This window comes from Aptenodytes forsteri, unplaced genomic scaffold (assembly GCF_000699145.1).
Source record: "Aptenodytes forsteri isolate BGI_AS27 unplaced genomic scaffold, ASM69914v1 Scaffold203, whole genome shotgun sequence".
Lineage (NCBI taxonomy): Eukaryota > Metazoa > Chordata > Aves > Sphenisciformes > Spheniscidae > Aptenodytes > Aptenodytes forsteri.
This window is the reverse complement of record NW_008794160.1, coordinates 287,516-305,561: the sequence shown is the minus strand read 5'-3', so window position 1 is coordinate 305,561 and position 18,046 is coordinate 287,516. Positions and strand designations below refer to the sequence as shown.

The following is an 18,046-nucleotide window of genomic DNA, read 5'->3' as shown; positions in this document are numbered from 1 at the left end:
AGAGAGAAAAAAAAAAAAAAGAGCTGAACATGAATGTAAATTAGCCTAAAGCAGAGCCAGTAGGAAAACAAAGCCAGTACGAATACCTAACTTACTTGGTGCACGCGTGCCTTCTGTTTCCAGCAGGAATACCAGGATACGGCTGTTTTTCACCCCAGCGCCGGAGCAGGCTGTGGTTTTGGTTTTCAGGAGGTGCCAGCCAAGCCCTCAGCGAGGCGGTGTGCCGAGTGGCGTGCTTCCCACCCAACAGGCACGGCCGCCCCACCTCCGGCACAGCCTGCCGGTGCCCGCACCCGGGAAGGGAACCGAAATAAGCAGGTTCAGGCCCCGACCGCGCCGTGAAAGCGCTGGTGCGGAGGCGTGCGCAGGAGCTCTGCCCTCTGCACCGCAGCGCCTCTTCGCATTCGGAGTGAAGAGACGATGAGCAAACCCCATCTCCTGCTTCTGAGCCCGCTTCTGGACGTGGCCTGACCAGGTTCCCCCACCAGACACAGCTGTCACCGAGCTGACGGCACAGAGAGTCACGCAGCAAAAGCAGGGACAAAATGCCTGCCAGGATGGTGCAACTCTGGGACAGAGCTACTTTTAGCTTTCAAAAAGCAGTATTTGTCTTCCAACTTTTGAGTTAGTAGCACTGGTGCTGAGGGAAGGAACCTACTCATTTCCCCTCAACAAGACTAATATTTTTATTAGAAGTTTATGAGACACCCCCTCCCTAAATTCAGACTGATTATCCAGACTCCCTGAGTACATAAATGTTATTAACCAAAAGAAATAGAGATGGTTGGACCAGTTAAGGCCACTGGAACTTGATTGATTAGGACTATTTTTAAGCATAACAAATCCAAATAATATATATTAATTTAGAAGTTAAAAGGTGCTTCCTGCAATACCAATAGTGATCTGCTCTTGAATTTTTTTTTTTTTTGGCTATAGAATCAAATTCTCAATACCTGTAGTACGGCAGGAGGCTTTTGTATGTTTGTTTTTAAAGAAAAAGCCCCCACACCACTAACAAACCCTGCAAGCATTTTTTCATAATAGCCGCCCTTTATCTCAAGGGAACAAGAAGAAAAAGTCAGCCCTAGAAGGGAAGTAGAAAGGGGAAAACGCCCAAAGATACGACACAGACTGGTGAGGAAAATATCCCATTTTTGAGTGAAGTACAGAATATTTTTTGTGCCATGATCGTGTTATTTTGATCATTGCATAGTTTTACAAGTTGCAACTTCGGCAGTGGTCTCCAGATCAGAGGCTTCTTTTACAGCCCTACTTTTCAAACACAAAGATGACCTTGGGTGACGGATGCCACATCCCATAATGTTACATAAAGCCAGATCTTCCACACACAAGGCAGCTTCTGTACTCCTACAGCTTCCAATTTTTAATGCTTTGGTCTATTTTTAGCATGCCTCTGCTACCAAGAAAACCAGCGCTGCTCTCCACACAGACACAGTTCTTGTCATTTTCAGGTGCAGGGCTACATGCTGGCAACAGCTCTGAGAGCAACTTGTAGAACAGCCCCATGATTTGCCACGGTCTTGCTGCAAAACACCTGTAAATTGAGGATCTGTGCACCATGACACACACCTACTCTAAGGAGAACATGAAAAGGAAGTTCTCAGCCCATTTAAGTATTTTTCTGAATAACCTCAAAATTTAGACATAGCCTTTCCAACCTTCACAATATGACTGGTAACACGGGAAGAAATTTACACATTTCCATGCACATTCCCAGTCAGTACTGTGACTTCAGATGCCTTCTATTCAAAAATGCCTTCCTTCACAATAAGGTGCCTGTGCAAAGCTCACAAAATAAAAATTTAGTGACAGCTAATAAGGTACGTAGCAGAAAAAAACATCCCAGCAAATATACTGACAGTAGGAATCACTTCTGATGATAATCTAGATAAACTTGTGACAGAATTTCCAGTCTGCTGCAGAAATAGTAGGGACTTTACTCAGATATTTAGTAATTGCTCTTTTTTTTCTTCCTGTTTTCCTGCCTGTTGCACAAGCAGATCAAATCCCCCTTTAAAACAGTGTTAATTCGGATGCCAGGTGAAAGTAACTAACCTTAAATTTCTTGAATCATTAAGATCAAGAAGCTTTCTCTGAAAATATTCAAGATCAGTCAAGTCTGAAATAAAAATAATTCTTACTGAATTTCCACTGTTGTTGAATTCTTCCAGCACTGCTTCAATAAATTGTCCATGACAGTAATATGGACAAACATTCTCACTTCACTAAGCTATAGCAGTCAGCAACAAAAAGAAAATTATTACTCATTAAGAGCAATGCCAAAAACCTGTTACATAAAAAGCAGCAAAACATCATTTGGTATAAATAGAATTACCATATAAGAACACAAAGATCCAGAAAGATAGCTGGATCCAGCCATGTTCAAATATTAGTGCTCTCTATTAATAGCTATGATTGAACAGTGAGCTAGAAATTGGCTTTCCTGTGGGCTATAGAATTGGCAAAAACAATTTAAAAGGCTGTAAAAGAAAACACGGCAGTGCTGGTAGGGTACCTTCTGCAGAGGAAGGAGGTTGGTTCAGTTTTTCCTCTTCACTGCTGCCTGCTAATCACAGTAGTGATGACCTCCTGGTTTGTGCACCTTGGCAGTTAATGTATGCATGGAAGAGGCTGCTCATGAGCAACCAGTAAATAATCCTGGTGATCATAACCCTACCTGAATCTTAATTTTTCACTCCATTTGCCACAAGGCATGTGCTTTCTGAAGAGACCCTGGTACAAAATAACAGTCCAACAGGACTTCACATCAAAAAAGAAAGAAAGGCTTGTGATAGAAAAAAGTCAGACATCTGTTTCAGTTAAGTATCTTTAAATCGTTCATTTAGATTTGAGTCATACAGATACTGGGCACATCAAGGTCGCTGATTCAACTTTCTAGGTGCCCTTAACACAGGGAACACAAAAGCCATACAGATATGAAAGAGAGGAGACAAGAGAGGCCGCGCTTATTCCTTATACCACACGGACACATATGCATCCAAATAAAATCCCTGTAAGACGACACTGAGCAGAAGCAGTGAGTAAATACTGGCTGCAATGCCAGGAGCTTAAGAGTGAAACAATAAAGAGCACAGGGATAAAATTAAGACACAAAGAATGGCAGTTGAGATACACAGTGCAAGGAAAATGAAGCCAGACAGATAAGTGCTTGCTCTTAGGAGTAGTCCACATTGCAGGATACCATCACAGGAAAATTACACTACCCACCTATTAGCCAGGCATTAAGCAATGACAAGCATTCATCACACACAGGTTCCTCTATCCTAAACTCAGCAATACAGGCGACCCAAGCAGAACACAAGCCATCAGTTATTATTACTTACTAACTGAAGGAAAAATGACTTAGGCCATAACATAGAGGCAGCAAAAAACCCTCTGGCTATTAAATTTAGAGTGTATTTCACCACAGGGTAAGAGTAGGTTAAAAAAAATGAACAGCTCTAGCTGGAGCAACTTAACTGCCCCACCTCGCCTGCCTCTTCAAAGAAGTTAGAAATTTAGCTGGGATAAGGTACGTTAATTAACAGTATTATTGACCAACAAAATGATTAAGGAATCGAAAGAGATTTTGCATGTAGGACACATTAAAGCTACAGCAGGGAAAAAACTAAAGGAAGAAACAGCAGTCCCAAAGTTTTCTAAAAACTGGTGGAATATTTTTGATTGCATTAAAAGATTTGATCTATTTTTGCAGGAAAAGAGAACAGGCTGCCTTGCCTTTTCAAGAAATACTTCCTTTCCTGTAAAAAAAAAAATCCCTGCAAAACTTTTCTTTTGAATCGGTATTTTTAGAGACAAAGAGAAAAAGAAGGTCAGAAAAGAATACAGCTAGCCAAATGGCTTAAAAAAGTATGGGTGGCACAAACTACAAGAACAGAACAATAAATCTCCAAGTTTTGCTCTATTTTAAGTAACGCTACAGGATTGCAGGAGATTATTAAAATTAAAAGATATGATTAAGAAAAGGTTTAGCCTAACTGAAGAAAGGTAGTCGTGGCTGAATGGGAACTATAAAGGTTAAACTTAAAATAGCTATTGATTTAGAGTGAATATTAGACAGCATGAGGTAAGTATCTTCATAGTACATAATCTTTACCAATAAATCTTTTGGAATTTCACTGAAACTGGAGAAGCACCAAGTACTGAATAAAATACATAGCCTAAGTTGTCATAACCTAATATAAAGCAATTCCTGGCAATTACATTACATTGCATTTTTTTCATTACACTACCTTCCAGTTCTTACGCTTAATAGCATCACCGGAAATTGTACCTTGCACACTTAATGTAAGAGATACGCTTATAATAGAAAGGACACCTACAGAAAAAAAGACTTAAAGATGTTTTAGTTATCAAATTAGATGTGAGCTTCCACGGGACTACGCAGCTGGCGACTGACATGCAGAAAGATTGTACTCGACACCGTCCCACCCTGTACAGCTGTCATGGGAACTACATATGGACGACTACATCCAGCTTAACTAGCAGGAGAAAGGCCCTGGCGAACTGCAAAGAACAGAAAGAAAAGCAACAAAAACGTTGGGCCATCTTTAGTGATAGACAAAAGCATTGAAAGAAAGGGACAACAGGATTTATATCCTTGTGTCCTCCTTCATTGAGTAGAAAGGAAAAATAATTACTTCGGTAGCACAGAGGTATCTTTAGGAGTATCATTTTACAAAAGCATTGATTAAGAAAATAAAAAATGCCATTCAAAAGCAGAAACACTTCCTGTCGATAGGATCTTTGAAACAATGGGGTATCTCCAGATATGGAATACTGTGGTGGATTCAGTTGACCCCTTGCCATACTTTGGTTCAGGCTGACTAAGGGACAACCAGCCTCACGTCCTGGGGGTGAACTGGCGAGCTGGAAAGCCCCTGGCTCACATACAAGGGAGCGAAGGTGTCTTGAAAAATATTTCGGAAGGTGGCTTCAAAACCCAAATGTGCAAGATAACCAGAGTACAGACTAAGATACCAGAGCTAAAACGAAGACATTTATCTTGTCTATGCTATTGACTAGCAGCCAACTACTTCACTCTATAAATATTATTATCAGGATGGGCCCAATTTGAGCACTCCCTGAATTGCAGCTGGACTGCACGCCAGGTGGCTCTCCCCTTGAGCAGGGATTCTCAAGAAATACTCCCTTTCCTGTAAAAAAAAAAAATCCCTGCAAAACTTTTCTTTTGAACAGGTATTTTTAGAGACAAAGAGAAAAAGAAGGTCAGAAAAGAATACAGCTAGCCAAATGGCTTAAAAAAGTATGGGTGGCACAAACTACAAGAACAGAACAATAAATCTCCAAGTTTTGCTCTATTTTAAGTAACGCTACAGGATTGCAGGAGATTATTAAAATTAAAAGATATGATTAAGAAAAGGTTTAGCCTAACTGAAGAAAGGTAGTCGTGGCTGAATGGGAACTATAAAGGTTAAACTTAAAATAGCTATTGATTTAGAGTGAATATTAGACAGCATGAGGTAAGTATCTTCATAGTACATAATCTTTACCAATAAATCTTTTGGAATTTCACTGAAACTGGAGAAGCACCAAGTACTGAATAAAATACATAGCCTAAGTTGTCATAACCTAATATAAAGCAATTCCTGGCAATTACATTACATTGCATTTTTTTCATTACACTACCTTCCAGTTCTTACGCTTAATAGCATCACCGGAAATTGTACCTTGCACACTTAATGTAAGAGATACGCTTATAATAGAAAGGACACCTACAGAAAAAAAGACTTAAAGATGTTTTAGTTATCAAATTAGATGTGAGCTTCCACGGGACTACGCAGCTGGCGACTGACATGCAGAAAGATTGTACTCGACACCGTCCCACCCTGTACAGCTGTCATGGGAACTACATATGGACGACTACATCCAGCTTAACTAGCAGGAGAAAGGCCCTGGCGAACTGCAAAGAACAGAAAGAAAAGCAACAAAAACGTTGGGCCATCTTTAGTGATAGACAAAAGCATTGAAAGAAAGGGACAACAGGATTTATATCCTTGTGTCCTCCTTCATTGAGTAGAAAGGAAAAATAATTACTTCGGTAGCACAGAGGTATCTTTAGGAGTATTATTTTACAAAAGCATTGATTAAGAAAATAAAAAATGCCATTCAAAAGCAGAAACACTTCCTGTCGATAGGATCTTTGAAACAATGGGGTATCTCCAGATATGGAATACTGTGGTGGATTCAGTTGACCCCTTGCCATACTTTGGTTCAGGCTGACTAAGGGACAACCAGCCTCACGTCCTGGGGGTGAACTGGCGAGCTGGAAAGCCCCTGGCTCACATACAAGGGAGCGAAGGTGTCTTGAAAAATATTTCGGAAGGTGGCTTCAAAACCCAAATGTGCAAGATAACCAGAGTACAGACTAAGATACCAGAGCTAAAACGAAGACATTTATCTTGTCTATGCTATTGACTAGCAGCCAACTACTTCACTCTATAAATATTATTATCAGGATGGGCCCAATTTGAGCACTCCCTGAATTGCAGCTGGACTGCACGCCAGGTGGCTCTCCCCTTGAGCAGGGATGCCTCTCAAGGTTTGAGATTCCTTAGCTGAGACTAAGAGATCCTTCCTTACCCAAGGCAGAGAGATCCCCTACCTGCGACAGATCCTTGGTAAGTGACTGATAGCATGGTGAATTAATGCTATGAAACATTACTAATCCATATAGTTAATGTTATTATAAACATTGTATGGATAATTCCATTAGACATAAACCGTTGTTCAAGTCTGAGACTAAGACCGGACCCAGCAGCACCTAGGCTCCGAAAGGAGTTTAGAAAGCAAGAGGGTCCACTCTGAACCTCGTGACTCAACAGGAGGGCCCTCTTACTCTTTGCATCTCCAGTCTCTGTGTGAATCATTCTAACTTGATTCTAACTCAATTTTCCTTTGTATGTTTCTTCCATGCAGTAATTAATAAGGTCAACCTTGCCATCAAACTTATTGAATGTTGTCAAACCACTGTTAAACTTTGTTAAATTCCATCAAACTTATTGAACTGTCAAATTATTATTTTACCTCAATAAAACATACTGCTGTTTCTCTCTTTTGAGCAAGGCGCATTCCACTCATCTGTGACAATATGCACCTAACAGTGATTACCAGCTACAGCCATCAGTTCACGTGTGACCACCATCAGAAAGTGTATTTTCAACACCCTATTTCAACACCTCGCAAGACCTGAGCACATTTAATGTGATCCCTGCTTCTCTTCATGGAGTATCAACCGCACTCCAATATGCAAGTCATCTTTATAACATCTCTTACACTAAGTTCCTGAATGACTGAACTGCTCCAGGGGTTATGAAAGCAAAGATGGTTAGCAGTACTTTGATCGCACCAGGTCCCACTGAGTAAACAGAATACAAACATACAAACAATATCTAAGGGTGAAAAATGAACCACAGCCCCATAAGTCAAATGAAGTTTGCCACTGATATCAATGGGACCAGGATTTTTTAAAGTAACTAGGAGACTAACAAAGAACACGTGAAAGGGGAGAATATTACCAAGTCTATTTCCTCAAGAAGTCAACGCTAGCATTCTGCTGACTTGTGTTCCTCTTTCATTTCGATTCACTACAATTTCTAGCAAGACATGAAGAGCATCTTAGTGTTGCTGAATGCTGGCAAACAAACGGTTTTCTATCCTGTTGCAGCGGATGAAGTCATATCATATCCTCTTCACTTTTTAAAAAGACCATTTCCTTACATGCATTACCTTAACAGCAGGAGGTGCTCCACTTGTCTGTGTTTTGGGGGGTTGGCTGACATTAGCACTTGCTGGTTTCTTCTACAAAATAAAAGAAAGACATAATAAACATCAGAAATGTTGATGAAGAAAAAGAAAAGCCAAGTAAAACTGTAAACCAAAAAAAAAAGTATAAAAAGACAGGTACACTAAAAAAAAAATCCATTAGAACATCTTATGCAAGGCAAGTAATCCAAAAATAAATTCTCCTATGTAGCTTTAATTCACACAGACTCATTTCAGACAGTTTTGCCCAGCCCAGAACAGGCTGAGTTCTCTTGCACTGTTTTATGGACGATACATAAATCTGTGCTATTTCCTGTGGCAGAGGGACTCCATTTTAATTAACAGTTAAAGCAACAGTAACCATATATACTTTAATGAAAAGTATCAATGAAAATAAGATGGGTAAGCTATTGCTGTACAGACATAACTTGAATGACAAGAGAGAAGGTAACATTACACCTCAGGCAGGGAAGTAAAGACACAAAGCTAAGGGCAAAATGATGGCTTTTCTAGTTAATAAATATTCTTGCAACTGAAACGAAACCATGACATCCCCTTTGAACCTCCAGTTTTCAACCAATGCAATGCCATTATTACCAAGTACCACTAAGCACTGCAGCAAACACTCAGCGACTGCTGAAATCACATCTAATGAAGACTGGGAAAATAAGCCACTAGTAATGAACAGAGCAAAAAGCATCCGATTTTTGGAGGCAGCAGATGGGTAAGACCTATTCACTTTCTCTGGTAAGTGGAAGCTCAAGATTCACAATACAACTTAAGCATTCACACTTTAATTACTCTCTGCAAGCAGGGAAGTCTGCAGAATGACCAGAGATTCAATCAGCAAACTTGTATGCAAACTCAGAAGCACCAGTTTTCAATTGATGGGACACTAGGTACTGTAACAGACTGGGAGGCTCAGAGACCTCTGTCATTAAGGTAATTCCACCTCCTATTCTCTTTCTGATTTAGCTCCAAAACCAGGAGAGCATCTCGAATAAACAAAGCTGCACATTCAACTGTCAACCTCCAGTCAGAGCCTGGGGCAGCATACCACCAGCTGTGGCCATTTACATGAGGTTAACATCACACAAATGTGGCCCAACAGTACAAGCTGACACAAAGTGTGAAATTTATATCAAGATTTCACACTTAGTATTGGCCACACTGGAAACGATGACATCCAAGTAAGACTTCACAGTATGTTGCAAAACCCAAGTGTAATAGTGATTTTTCCTGTTAAAGGGATATTAGGAGCATGGCTGCCTCTGCCAGACGCTCCAGCCCAGGACCCTCCTGCACGGCTGCTGAAGTCCAGTGCTGCCCAGTACAGACCAGTACTCCCCAGTACAGACCTGCTCAGCCGCTGGAGCCCAGTCCAGCGCCCAGGGACCGGGGGTCTCTGCCCAGGCTGAGGGATGTGATTGCAAGTTCAACCAGCAGCAAAGCCAAGCACATATCCCAGAGACACACAGACACAGACAGACACACAGGACACTGACAGGGCCAGCTACACTGGTGTCAGCAGCACCCACCCCCAGCCACGTCCCCCGCTCTGGGGCTGGCAGAGGCAAGAGGTCACTAGTGCAAGCACACACTCGGCACCCTCTGGGCTCATGAGCAGATGCACAGTCACAGGTCCCCCAAGCACCGGCATGGCCCCTCTGTCCCGCAGCACCCCTGCCCAGACCCTGGCCCTCTGACCCCTTGCCATGGGTCCCCTGCTCGCCGGCTGGTCCAGCTCAGTGCTTGCTGCAAACATGCAGCACTCACATATACGTCCCACGGGCACCCCACATGTGTGGTTCCCCCCAAAACCAGCATGGACCCTCCGCCCACCTGATACCTGCCCAGAGACCTGGGGCCTCCTACTCACCCACTGGTCCAAGCTTGCTGTTTGCCAGTGAATACACCTGCACACCCCATGCACAGCTGGTTTGAGGAGGACACAGACGCTTGCCCGCCGGCAGCAGCCGGCACCAGGCACTGGGCTGTGACCCCTGCACATCGCCCCACCAGTTGGCACGGTCCCACTGACCCCCTCCAACATCCTGGACCCTCAGGCTTCCAGCCTCACCCATTGCAAAGTCCCGGGTTGTGGCAGTTTCTTGAGAGCCCATCCACTACCGTGACTGACCAGGTGACTGGTCAGCCCTAGGGGACAATGCTCCTGAAGGCAGGTGATGGAAGTGTGATGCATGACACTTTTGTAGAGACAGTACCGAGATGCAGAATGCCTTGGCTTTTATCTCTGATGTAGTGCATTAAAGACTCAGTGATAAGCATTATCCACAAATGCTTCAACTTTTAAATAAGTTATTAAGTTGTTGAATGAACACAAAATTTTAAGTGCTACCTTTCCATTTTCAAAAAGAAAAGAAAAAAAAAAATCATCAAAAAAAGAGCAGACCTCTGAAGAGCAATCATTATTCAGGATATGCTTTCAGTATCACAGCTCTCGATTTCCACCTCAAGCTCAGCTGAAATCAGTCTTTGGCTCAGGACCTCATGGTCCATGGTGTTCAGGACTTACCTTTGGTACCTAAGACTATGTCTAACATAACTGTGATGCTCTGAAAATCCACAAATAAAGTACTGTTTTGCAGAAGGAGTTTTTATGACACCTACCAGCATACTCAAAAATTTCAGGCACGAGGCTAGCCTTTCTTTTTCCCCCAGTCTGAACTAGAAAAAAAACCTAATAGAGCAAAATAAATCCTTGTGCTGAGCATGAACTTATGTTAATCAATTAAAAAGTATAAAGAAAAAATTGTTAATGCAAACATTTCTCTGTTTCATGGTAAGTGGAACAGCAATAAAGGTACAGGTAGGAGAGAGAGAAAGAAAAAGAAGCAAATAACTTCTTTTCCTCTGGAGTAGAGAAAGACTATCTGGAGATAAGCTATGTGGAAAGTTAAGCCACAACATCAAATCAGTATTCTGTACTGAATACTGACCACAATAGGCTAAATAGAGTAATACATTTCAGTTCCCAGGGTATCTTTCAACAGTAACTTCTTTGGTATCTACCCCTTAATACCTTTGTAAAAGCAGAAAAACTGGCCACATCATGCTACTAGGTTCATCCTTCTTTTACGCTTATTGAAGTAATGATGTTATGTGCTTCCCAGCATCCTCCCCACAATGCTCCCTCCAGGCAAACCAGCTCTGACACCCTTTATCAACAAATCCATCAGAGCTGTTTCTATCTTCTCCCCCTCCAAGAAGTGGAAGAGTATTTTTTTTCTGTGACAGTCTCAGACACAATCAGCTGAAGAATCACCTCACAGCTGAATGCACACCTCGCTTCCCAACCTGATAATAACAGAGCTGATGAATTATCAAAGCATAGCTTCTTTATGAAATGAATTAGAAGAATCAAAAGCCTGTACAGAATTGTGTGTGAAGGAATAAAAGCTATGGCATACAGGTGCTTATAATCTATTCTTCATTATTAGCAGTGGCTTCAAAACAAAAAGCCAAAACACTGTTTCAGAGTGGAATATTAATTCCCCTGTGTTTAGTAAAGGGGAGATAAAACACATATCCCTTTGATATGTAGATTTTCTGAGTGAAGACATGCATTAAGACTGGTGTCTAGAAATATGGATTAAATGTTCATTTTGGACTATAACATTAGTGTTCATTTTAATATTGCAATGATAATGTGTATGATACAGTTGTTTTAAGAAAAACAAAAATCACAAGAGGAAAGAACGTGCAATCTCTGTTCTGGAAATGCTTTTGACAACCATAAGCAGCATTTCAGCCTCCACCTTTGAATCTTTCACTCAAAAATTGCTTGAGCAGTGATCACAATTTCTTCCTATGGTTGAAAGAGCCTCACATCACAACAGCTCCCAACGAGTACCAAAATTTAACTGAAATAATGTTATTTTTCAACTACCTTTTGCATCTTAGTCAAGGAAGAACCAAAACAGAAAAGGAAGATGGGCAAACAAGCCCGTGCTGTACTCCTCAGCACCCCTCTGCTCCTCCACCAAGGATGGATTGGGGCCACACTCCCCTGTGGTCACCAGGTGCTACCGGTGCTGCGGGGCGGACACCCCTGCCAGCCCCACAGCACTCGGTGCAGGGGGGGAAAAACAAACAAACAACGCCATTTAAAATAAATAATTTGTTAGCAAAGTAGAAAGAAACCTCACAAATGCTGCATTCAAAGTTACTTATGCACCTCCATAATTCAGACCAGTAGTGGGCACCCCAATGGCTTTTTACCAGTCATAATGTCTTTACTCAGCATTATGCCCCTGGACTCTTGAGTAACTCTAATGCTCTTTCTGGATACGGAATCCTGCACAGCAAGCCTCAGGATTAAAAGCTATCACAGAAAGCCTGATGTTAGAGCAAAGAATCAATTCTAAAAGGATAGTAATGCCAGCTTTGCCTGGAAGGAGCATTGTGGGGAGGATGCTGGGAAGCACATAACATCATTACTTCAATAAGTAATTATCACTGCCATCCTTTCAAAGTAAAGAATGTATTTCCTCTTAAGTAAAGAATAAGCTGAGTGAGCAGCACATATTTTGTCTACACTGCTGTAAAGCATGACTTGAAATGGCAGGACGCGTTAGGGATCGTCTTGTTTCATACCGTATCTGGTAAAACATGGCCCCACTCTAAGCTGGGGCTTCAAATTCCTAGAATACATGGCTCCATCTTCCTTTTAATACCGCACTTTACATTCAGACACCAGCAATGCACAGGCTAGATTTTTAGACCGATACAGAAGCTCTCCTTGGTATTTCCCTCTACGGAAGTAAAAAGAAAATACGTCTTTCCAGATTATGCGCAGTTAATAACACAAGCACGAATCCATTCAAAACAGAATAGGGGGGTTTCAGAGCACAATCACACACAATGGGAGTGTTTGGTTTGCATCGATCTTACAAATTACACACATGGTTATGTACTAAAGCACACCGCACCCCCAAGGGCAGCCCTCTGAAGGGACAATACTGAAGACGGTGTTCAAGAACAGGACAGCAGGACCATGCAACTCATTGCAACACAAGACCTGCCTTACTGAGTCTAGCCAAAGTTTCACATAACCCTGTCTCTAGCAGTAGCCAACAGCAGATATAAAAGAAAACAAAAACAGTGGTGTAGAAATAGGTCAGGTACATGTTGATACTCCTTCCAAATACTCTCTCAGATTCAAACATTTGTGGCCCAGGGACTTCTTATTTCAGTGTATTTTATAAACTGTCCTGGGTTTCTCTTCAGTGATTTTGTCCCATCTCCCCTTCAAAGTATTTATATTTTAGCATCCAAAAACTTCTAGAGCACTAATGCCTTGATGGCATACAAAGTCTAAAGCGATCTGAAATTGGTGAAAGGGCAAACGTAAGCTGAAGATGATGTCAAGATGAGGGGTAAAGGAAAACCATACCAGCTGTCTCTCACCTGCTAACACTTTACATACAAAATTGCCAAAAGCCTTGGAACATCAGGAGGGAAAGAGAAGAAAGGAAATTTCCTATTTCATACACTTTGCAATGGCATGCTGAAAACACATTGAGTAAGGACCATGATGTCAAAACACAGTGAGAAAACAGAGGGACAGATATGGGAAAACAGCAGTACATCACTCACTTTTACTGGGTGGCAGGTGCATCCCAGCTGCAAACATATGCAACAGCTTCTAGTGCATGAGCAACCACCAATTCTAACAACAATCATCTCTTTTCTGTTAACATCTACCATACACACATCCACAAGGAATGAAAACACTTCATTAAAGCTGATTTAGATTCTCAAGAAGTGTCTGATTCTCCTTAGAATGTGAATGCAACAAATATAAGGTTCTGAAAACCGAGACATGAAGAGTTAAGGTATATCCCTGTGACTTGAACCTTTGCCTGTGAGCAGTGCCCAATACAACCATAACACACGCGCACTTTCACTGTCAACTACACTGATAAAGAACTGCTGATATCTTCTTTCGATTATGTATTCTAACATACCTGCAGTTTCCAACTCTGTCCCTCCAGCAAATCTTTTGCCTATTTCTAGAAGACACCATGTACAGATACACATTCAGTTGCTCATCATTAGATTGACAGATTATGTGTATCTCAACCCAAAGCTGACCACTCCTGTTGCAAGTCGATCCCCCAGTCTGTCTAGACTTAAAGCTTGAGTAGCACTTCTGAAATGAGGCAAACCAGTATGACGGTATCTCTCCTTTGCTAACATACATTAAGTAATGAAATGGAGGAGATCAATCTTTCCAAGAGCAACATGGCCCTGTGAAGCAGGATATCACAGTCCTTTCCCTTCCAAAACCCTTCCACAATACCTCTCTCCTGTGCTAGATGCAATGGCACTGAGTATTAGTGCAACCAAAGGGCTTCCAAGTAACTACCACAGACTACTGTGAAGGATCAGGGTTAAAGTAAAACGGGTATATAGCCTTAAGGCCACATCTTAAGTTTTTGTTTTCAGAAACTGAACAGACTAAATTTAGTATTCTAGAAGGAAGAGTCGGAACCTTAGAACTGCGGCAAGCTTTATGTTTCTGGCCACTGAGTGGAAGAGGTCAGAGTGGATCCTTGGCATGAGAAGCAGGGAAGGACTGCGTGCATCCTTTACTTTCCAAGCTAGACAGCCATCAAGCAGAACGGAGGTTGCTGAAAACAGCTGCTGAACTCACGTGCTGTCTGTCTCTTCCAGCCAGTCAGCAAGCTCTAGCTGTGTGACTTCAGTGTCAGCCACTCCAGTGTGGATTTTAGAAGCTTCATTTTCAAGTGAGGAGCAGACACAAGCTGCAGCTGCCAGCCATGCTACCAATACCATGCAGGAAGGGAAGCCTGCTCTATGATTCAGAGGGAAAGGCTCACTGCCTTCAGGGAGTTCATGGCTTCCCCTCCAAGCTTTGAGGACACTGTTTATCACACAGCTGTGTGGACCAGCCTGGTACTTGGTGACCTGGTTTCTTTTCTCTCCTACTGAGCAGTTGGATGACCTTAAGTAAGGCAATTCCAGCTCCGTGCTTCAGCACCTCCCCTTCCCCACATTTTATCTATGTCACTCAGATAACGTGTCTAGTCTCCTTTATACAACGCTTTAAGATCTAAGGAAGAAAGTACTGCATGATAGTTAAGCAGTAAGTCACTGGAAACTTAAAAAGTAAGTACTTCCTGAAGAAACAATCTTATGAACTAACGTCTGTTGGTACATCATAGATAAAGTGCACATACTCCCTGCTATGATTGTATGCAATTCCGAAACTATAGTGTTATTAAACAGATCATCTTCACACTGGTAACTCCTAACCCTTTTAAAGCATTATTTTATTTTATTGTATTATGATGCTAGAAATGGAAAAATCTTATGGAGCCATTTAATCTCCTCAGCACCTCTGTGCAAGTGCATGTCTTACCAAGCAGGTTGCTATTTACAGTAAACCTGCTGTGGTTTTTTCAAGCTACTTTTAAGTCTCCAAGAAGGAAAGGCTTAAGAAGCCTATTCTACACTTTAGCAGTACTCATTTTGAGTTCTCCTTGATGTTGTGGCTAATTAGCATCTGCTACTCAAACCTGTGTCGGACCTTTCCTACCTTTACTTTTCAAAGCTTTACTCTTCTCTCACTCCTTCAGGACCATATACCCGAAGAATCTGAGAGATAGAGTCGTTTATTGTTATTTTTAGCTAAACAATGAGCATACCGGCTTTTACAATTTTCCCTTCAATATGAATATGAACTCTTCAAAGACCTTCATATTTCCTTGTCATTTTTATAATGCATTACCAAACCTTTTTCTAGTAGGGAGGTGAACAAACTCAATATTCTAGACAAGGTTGTCCACAGCTATCTACAGATAAGATTATAGATTTCTGCTTTAAAAATTGAAGACTACAGGAATAACCTCTGACTTTTAAACAAAAATATAACACTGCAGACTCTTGGGAAAGCTGTACAAAGATTTGAGTTGCTACCTCAACTGCTTAAAAAAATCAGAGAGTTTTGGAGGTAGATGTGAACCATGGTGGAGCTGATGCCATTCAATGGGCCTAAGGAAAAGTGTTTTCATCTACTTTCACTTTTAAGCATTGTAAAGTCAACAGAACAAGTCAAATACACAAAGAAATTCACAAGAGGAAACACACATGCAGTATTCTAAGGACTCAAAAAGCAAACGCATCAGGACAATAAACTTAGTAACAGCCTTCTTTTGCTAGCTAGAAACAGATCTTCTCAGCAAGAGGTCAGAAACAGTAACTCCACAACCCAAACTACAGGCTTCAACTCCCACCCTTCCCACAAAGAAGTCAGCACTTCTATATTAAAAGCAACAACATGCAGTCAAAGAATTTGGCATTAAACTAAGAATGTCTAAGAGAATAATGCTATTTAAGAAAAAACTAAACTGTCTAGAGAGGCAAGGAGGAACATGTTCCCAAGCTTCCTTGGTATGTGAACAGGAAAGAAAGGTAATTGCTTTAATCATCTACTTCAGAGGATGGTAATAAAAGCATTCACTGGCCTTGATTTGCAGTGCAGTTAAACACACTGCAGCTTAGACAAAGTTATTTTCCAGATAGCTTCTGCTATGAACAAAGTATCAGGCACACCAATTTCTGGCTTCCCTATATCAATGATTGACATTTGAAGCCAACAAGTAAACATCTAGTAACAGACGTTTCTACAAATTCTTCTCTTTCTGAATCTGCTGTTGGCCTTCCTTGGGGAAGCACTGCTCCTGCTTGCAATAGCAGAGGCTCTTGGGGAACTAATGATCAGTACTGGCACTCACGTCCTGGCTTGGACGACACCTTCTCTTTGCGATACAAGGACCTACCTCCAAGTGGCTTACAGGGCTTGGAGCTGCTGAGAGAGAGGTGACCCTTCAAAGTACTGTTCCTAACACTACCCACAACCCATACAGCTTCTGATTGTTAACAACAGCCGCTATGCTCAGACTGTAAAGTTGCTTGTGTAAACTCAATATTATAACCCAGCAGGGACTCTTGAACTGTAAATACCAGTTCCTCAGGAGGCAGTATCTTGAAAAACAAGTATTTTTTCTAAAATACAGCACTGACCACATATTTGCAAGTGTGTCAGAAGATGGCCCAGATGTGCACCACCTATGTATGAATTTGGATTTTTATCTTTGGAAGAAAAGCCAGGATGCAGACAAGGTGGAAATTGTCACAGTGCACTCACTTCATCTGTACTTCTGAACAATTGAAAAACTGTGACTATCAGATGTGTCCCACAGTGTACCTGCACTGCAGAATAGACACATCCACTGTGATCATTTCCACCAAAACTAACATGAAGTATTTGTGAAACGATGAACACAGCAAAGCAATATTTTCTGTAGGCTGCTCAGCAGCACAAGACAAAACTATACTATTATTCCTGGAATGAATAATGAGTGACTACAGTCATCAGTTAATTATCTGAAAACTACCATTTTGCTATCAAAAGACAAAAATCTGTATAGGAGGAAATTCATTACAAACTTTTCTTCTTAATACATTCAAACACTTGAATTTACCTCTGCCGCTCCTGCTTTTTTCTCTCCTGATTTGGAAGGATCTCCACTTGCCTTCTTGTCACCATACTGCAAATAGAGAAAATAGATGTGTAGTTATTAAGATCTTAAATTATACCTTCTATGTAGAGAAATTCCCAAACATCTTAGTGTATCTATAATTCCTTTCACCTATGACAATACGACAGAAAGGAACATTGTAAGTTTTCCTTCTCACTAATGGACAGGATTTCTAAATGACCTGCTTGATAACTTCAAGTGAAATCACAGTCGGAAGGTCACGACTTCCAGGGCAGTACATGTAACATGACTGTTCTTGTGAAAAGTTCTGGAAGATACTAAGCTTATCACTCTTTCCTCACCAGCGCAGCACTCTCTGATACTTGCTTCGGAAACGCTGTCAGTCCCATAGGCCTCAGCAGAAACTGAACAGCTCTTCAGAGAGACCAACACGACATGTGCAATCATGAGCATCCACTCCAACACCTGAACTTTCCTCAGACACATTAAAATGCTCATTATGCCCAGCCCTCCTTACCTGGAAGAAAGCTGTTACTATGATTCCTAGAATTCTGCTGCTGATATACAAAAAATAAATGCTGTAACAGTTCAGGCACAGGCGCACATTAAGAAATACAGTTCTTCCAGGTTTCCCAAACCTCCTGCATCTTTCATTCCCTCCAAGACTT

The 18,046-nt window shown here is 41.4% G+C and overlaps 1 protein-coding gene across 4 annotated transcripts in view; it reads right to left on the bottom strand.

The window, feature by feature from the left end:
* Positions 1 to 17,422, bottom strand: part of CAST (calpastatin) — a 62,535-nt gene extending 45,113 nt beyond the window's left edge. For 3 of the 4 annotated variants that reach the window (XM_009280570.1, XM_009280587.1, XM_009280578.1), the window contains exons 1-2: positions 17,361 to 17,422; positions 7,792 to 7,863 (exon numbers count right to left, since the gene is read on the bottom strand). The gene's annotated coding sequence lies outside the window, so the exon portion shown is untranslated. Of the gene's footprint in view, positions 1 to 95; positions 245 to 7,791; positions 7,864 to 17,360 lie in introns of those variants that run through there. The other variant, XM_009280562.2, reaches the window with a different exon arrangement.
* Positions 17,423 to 18,046: the final 624 nt, after the last annotated feature.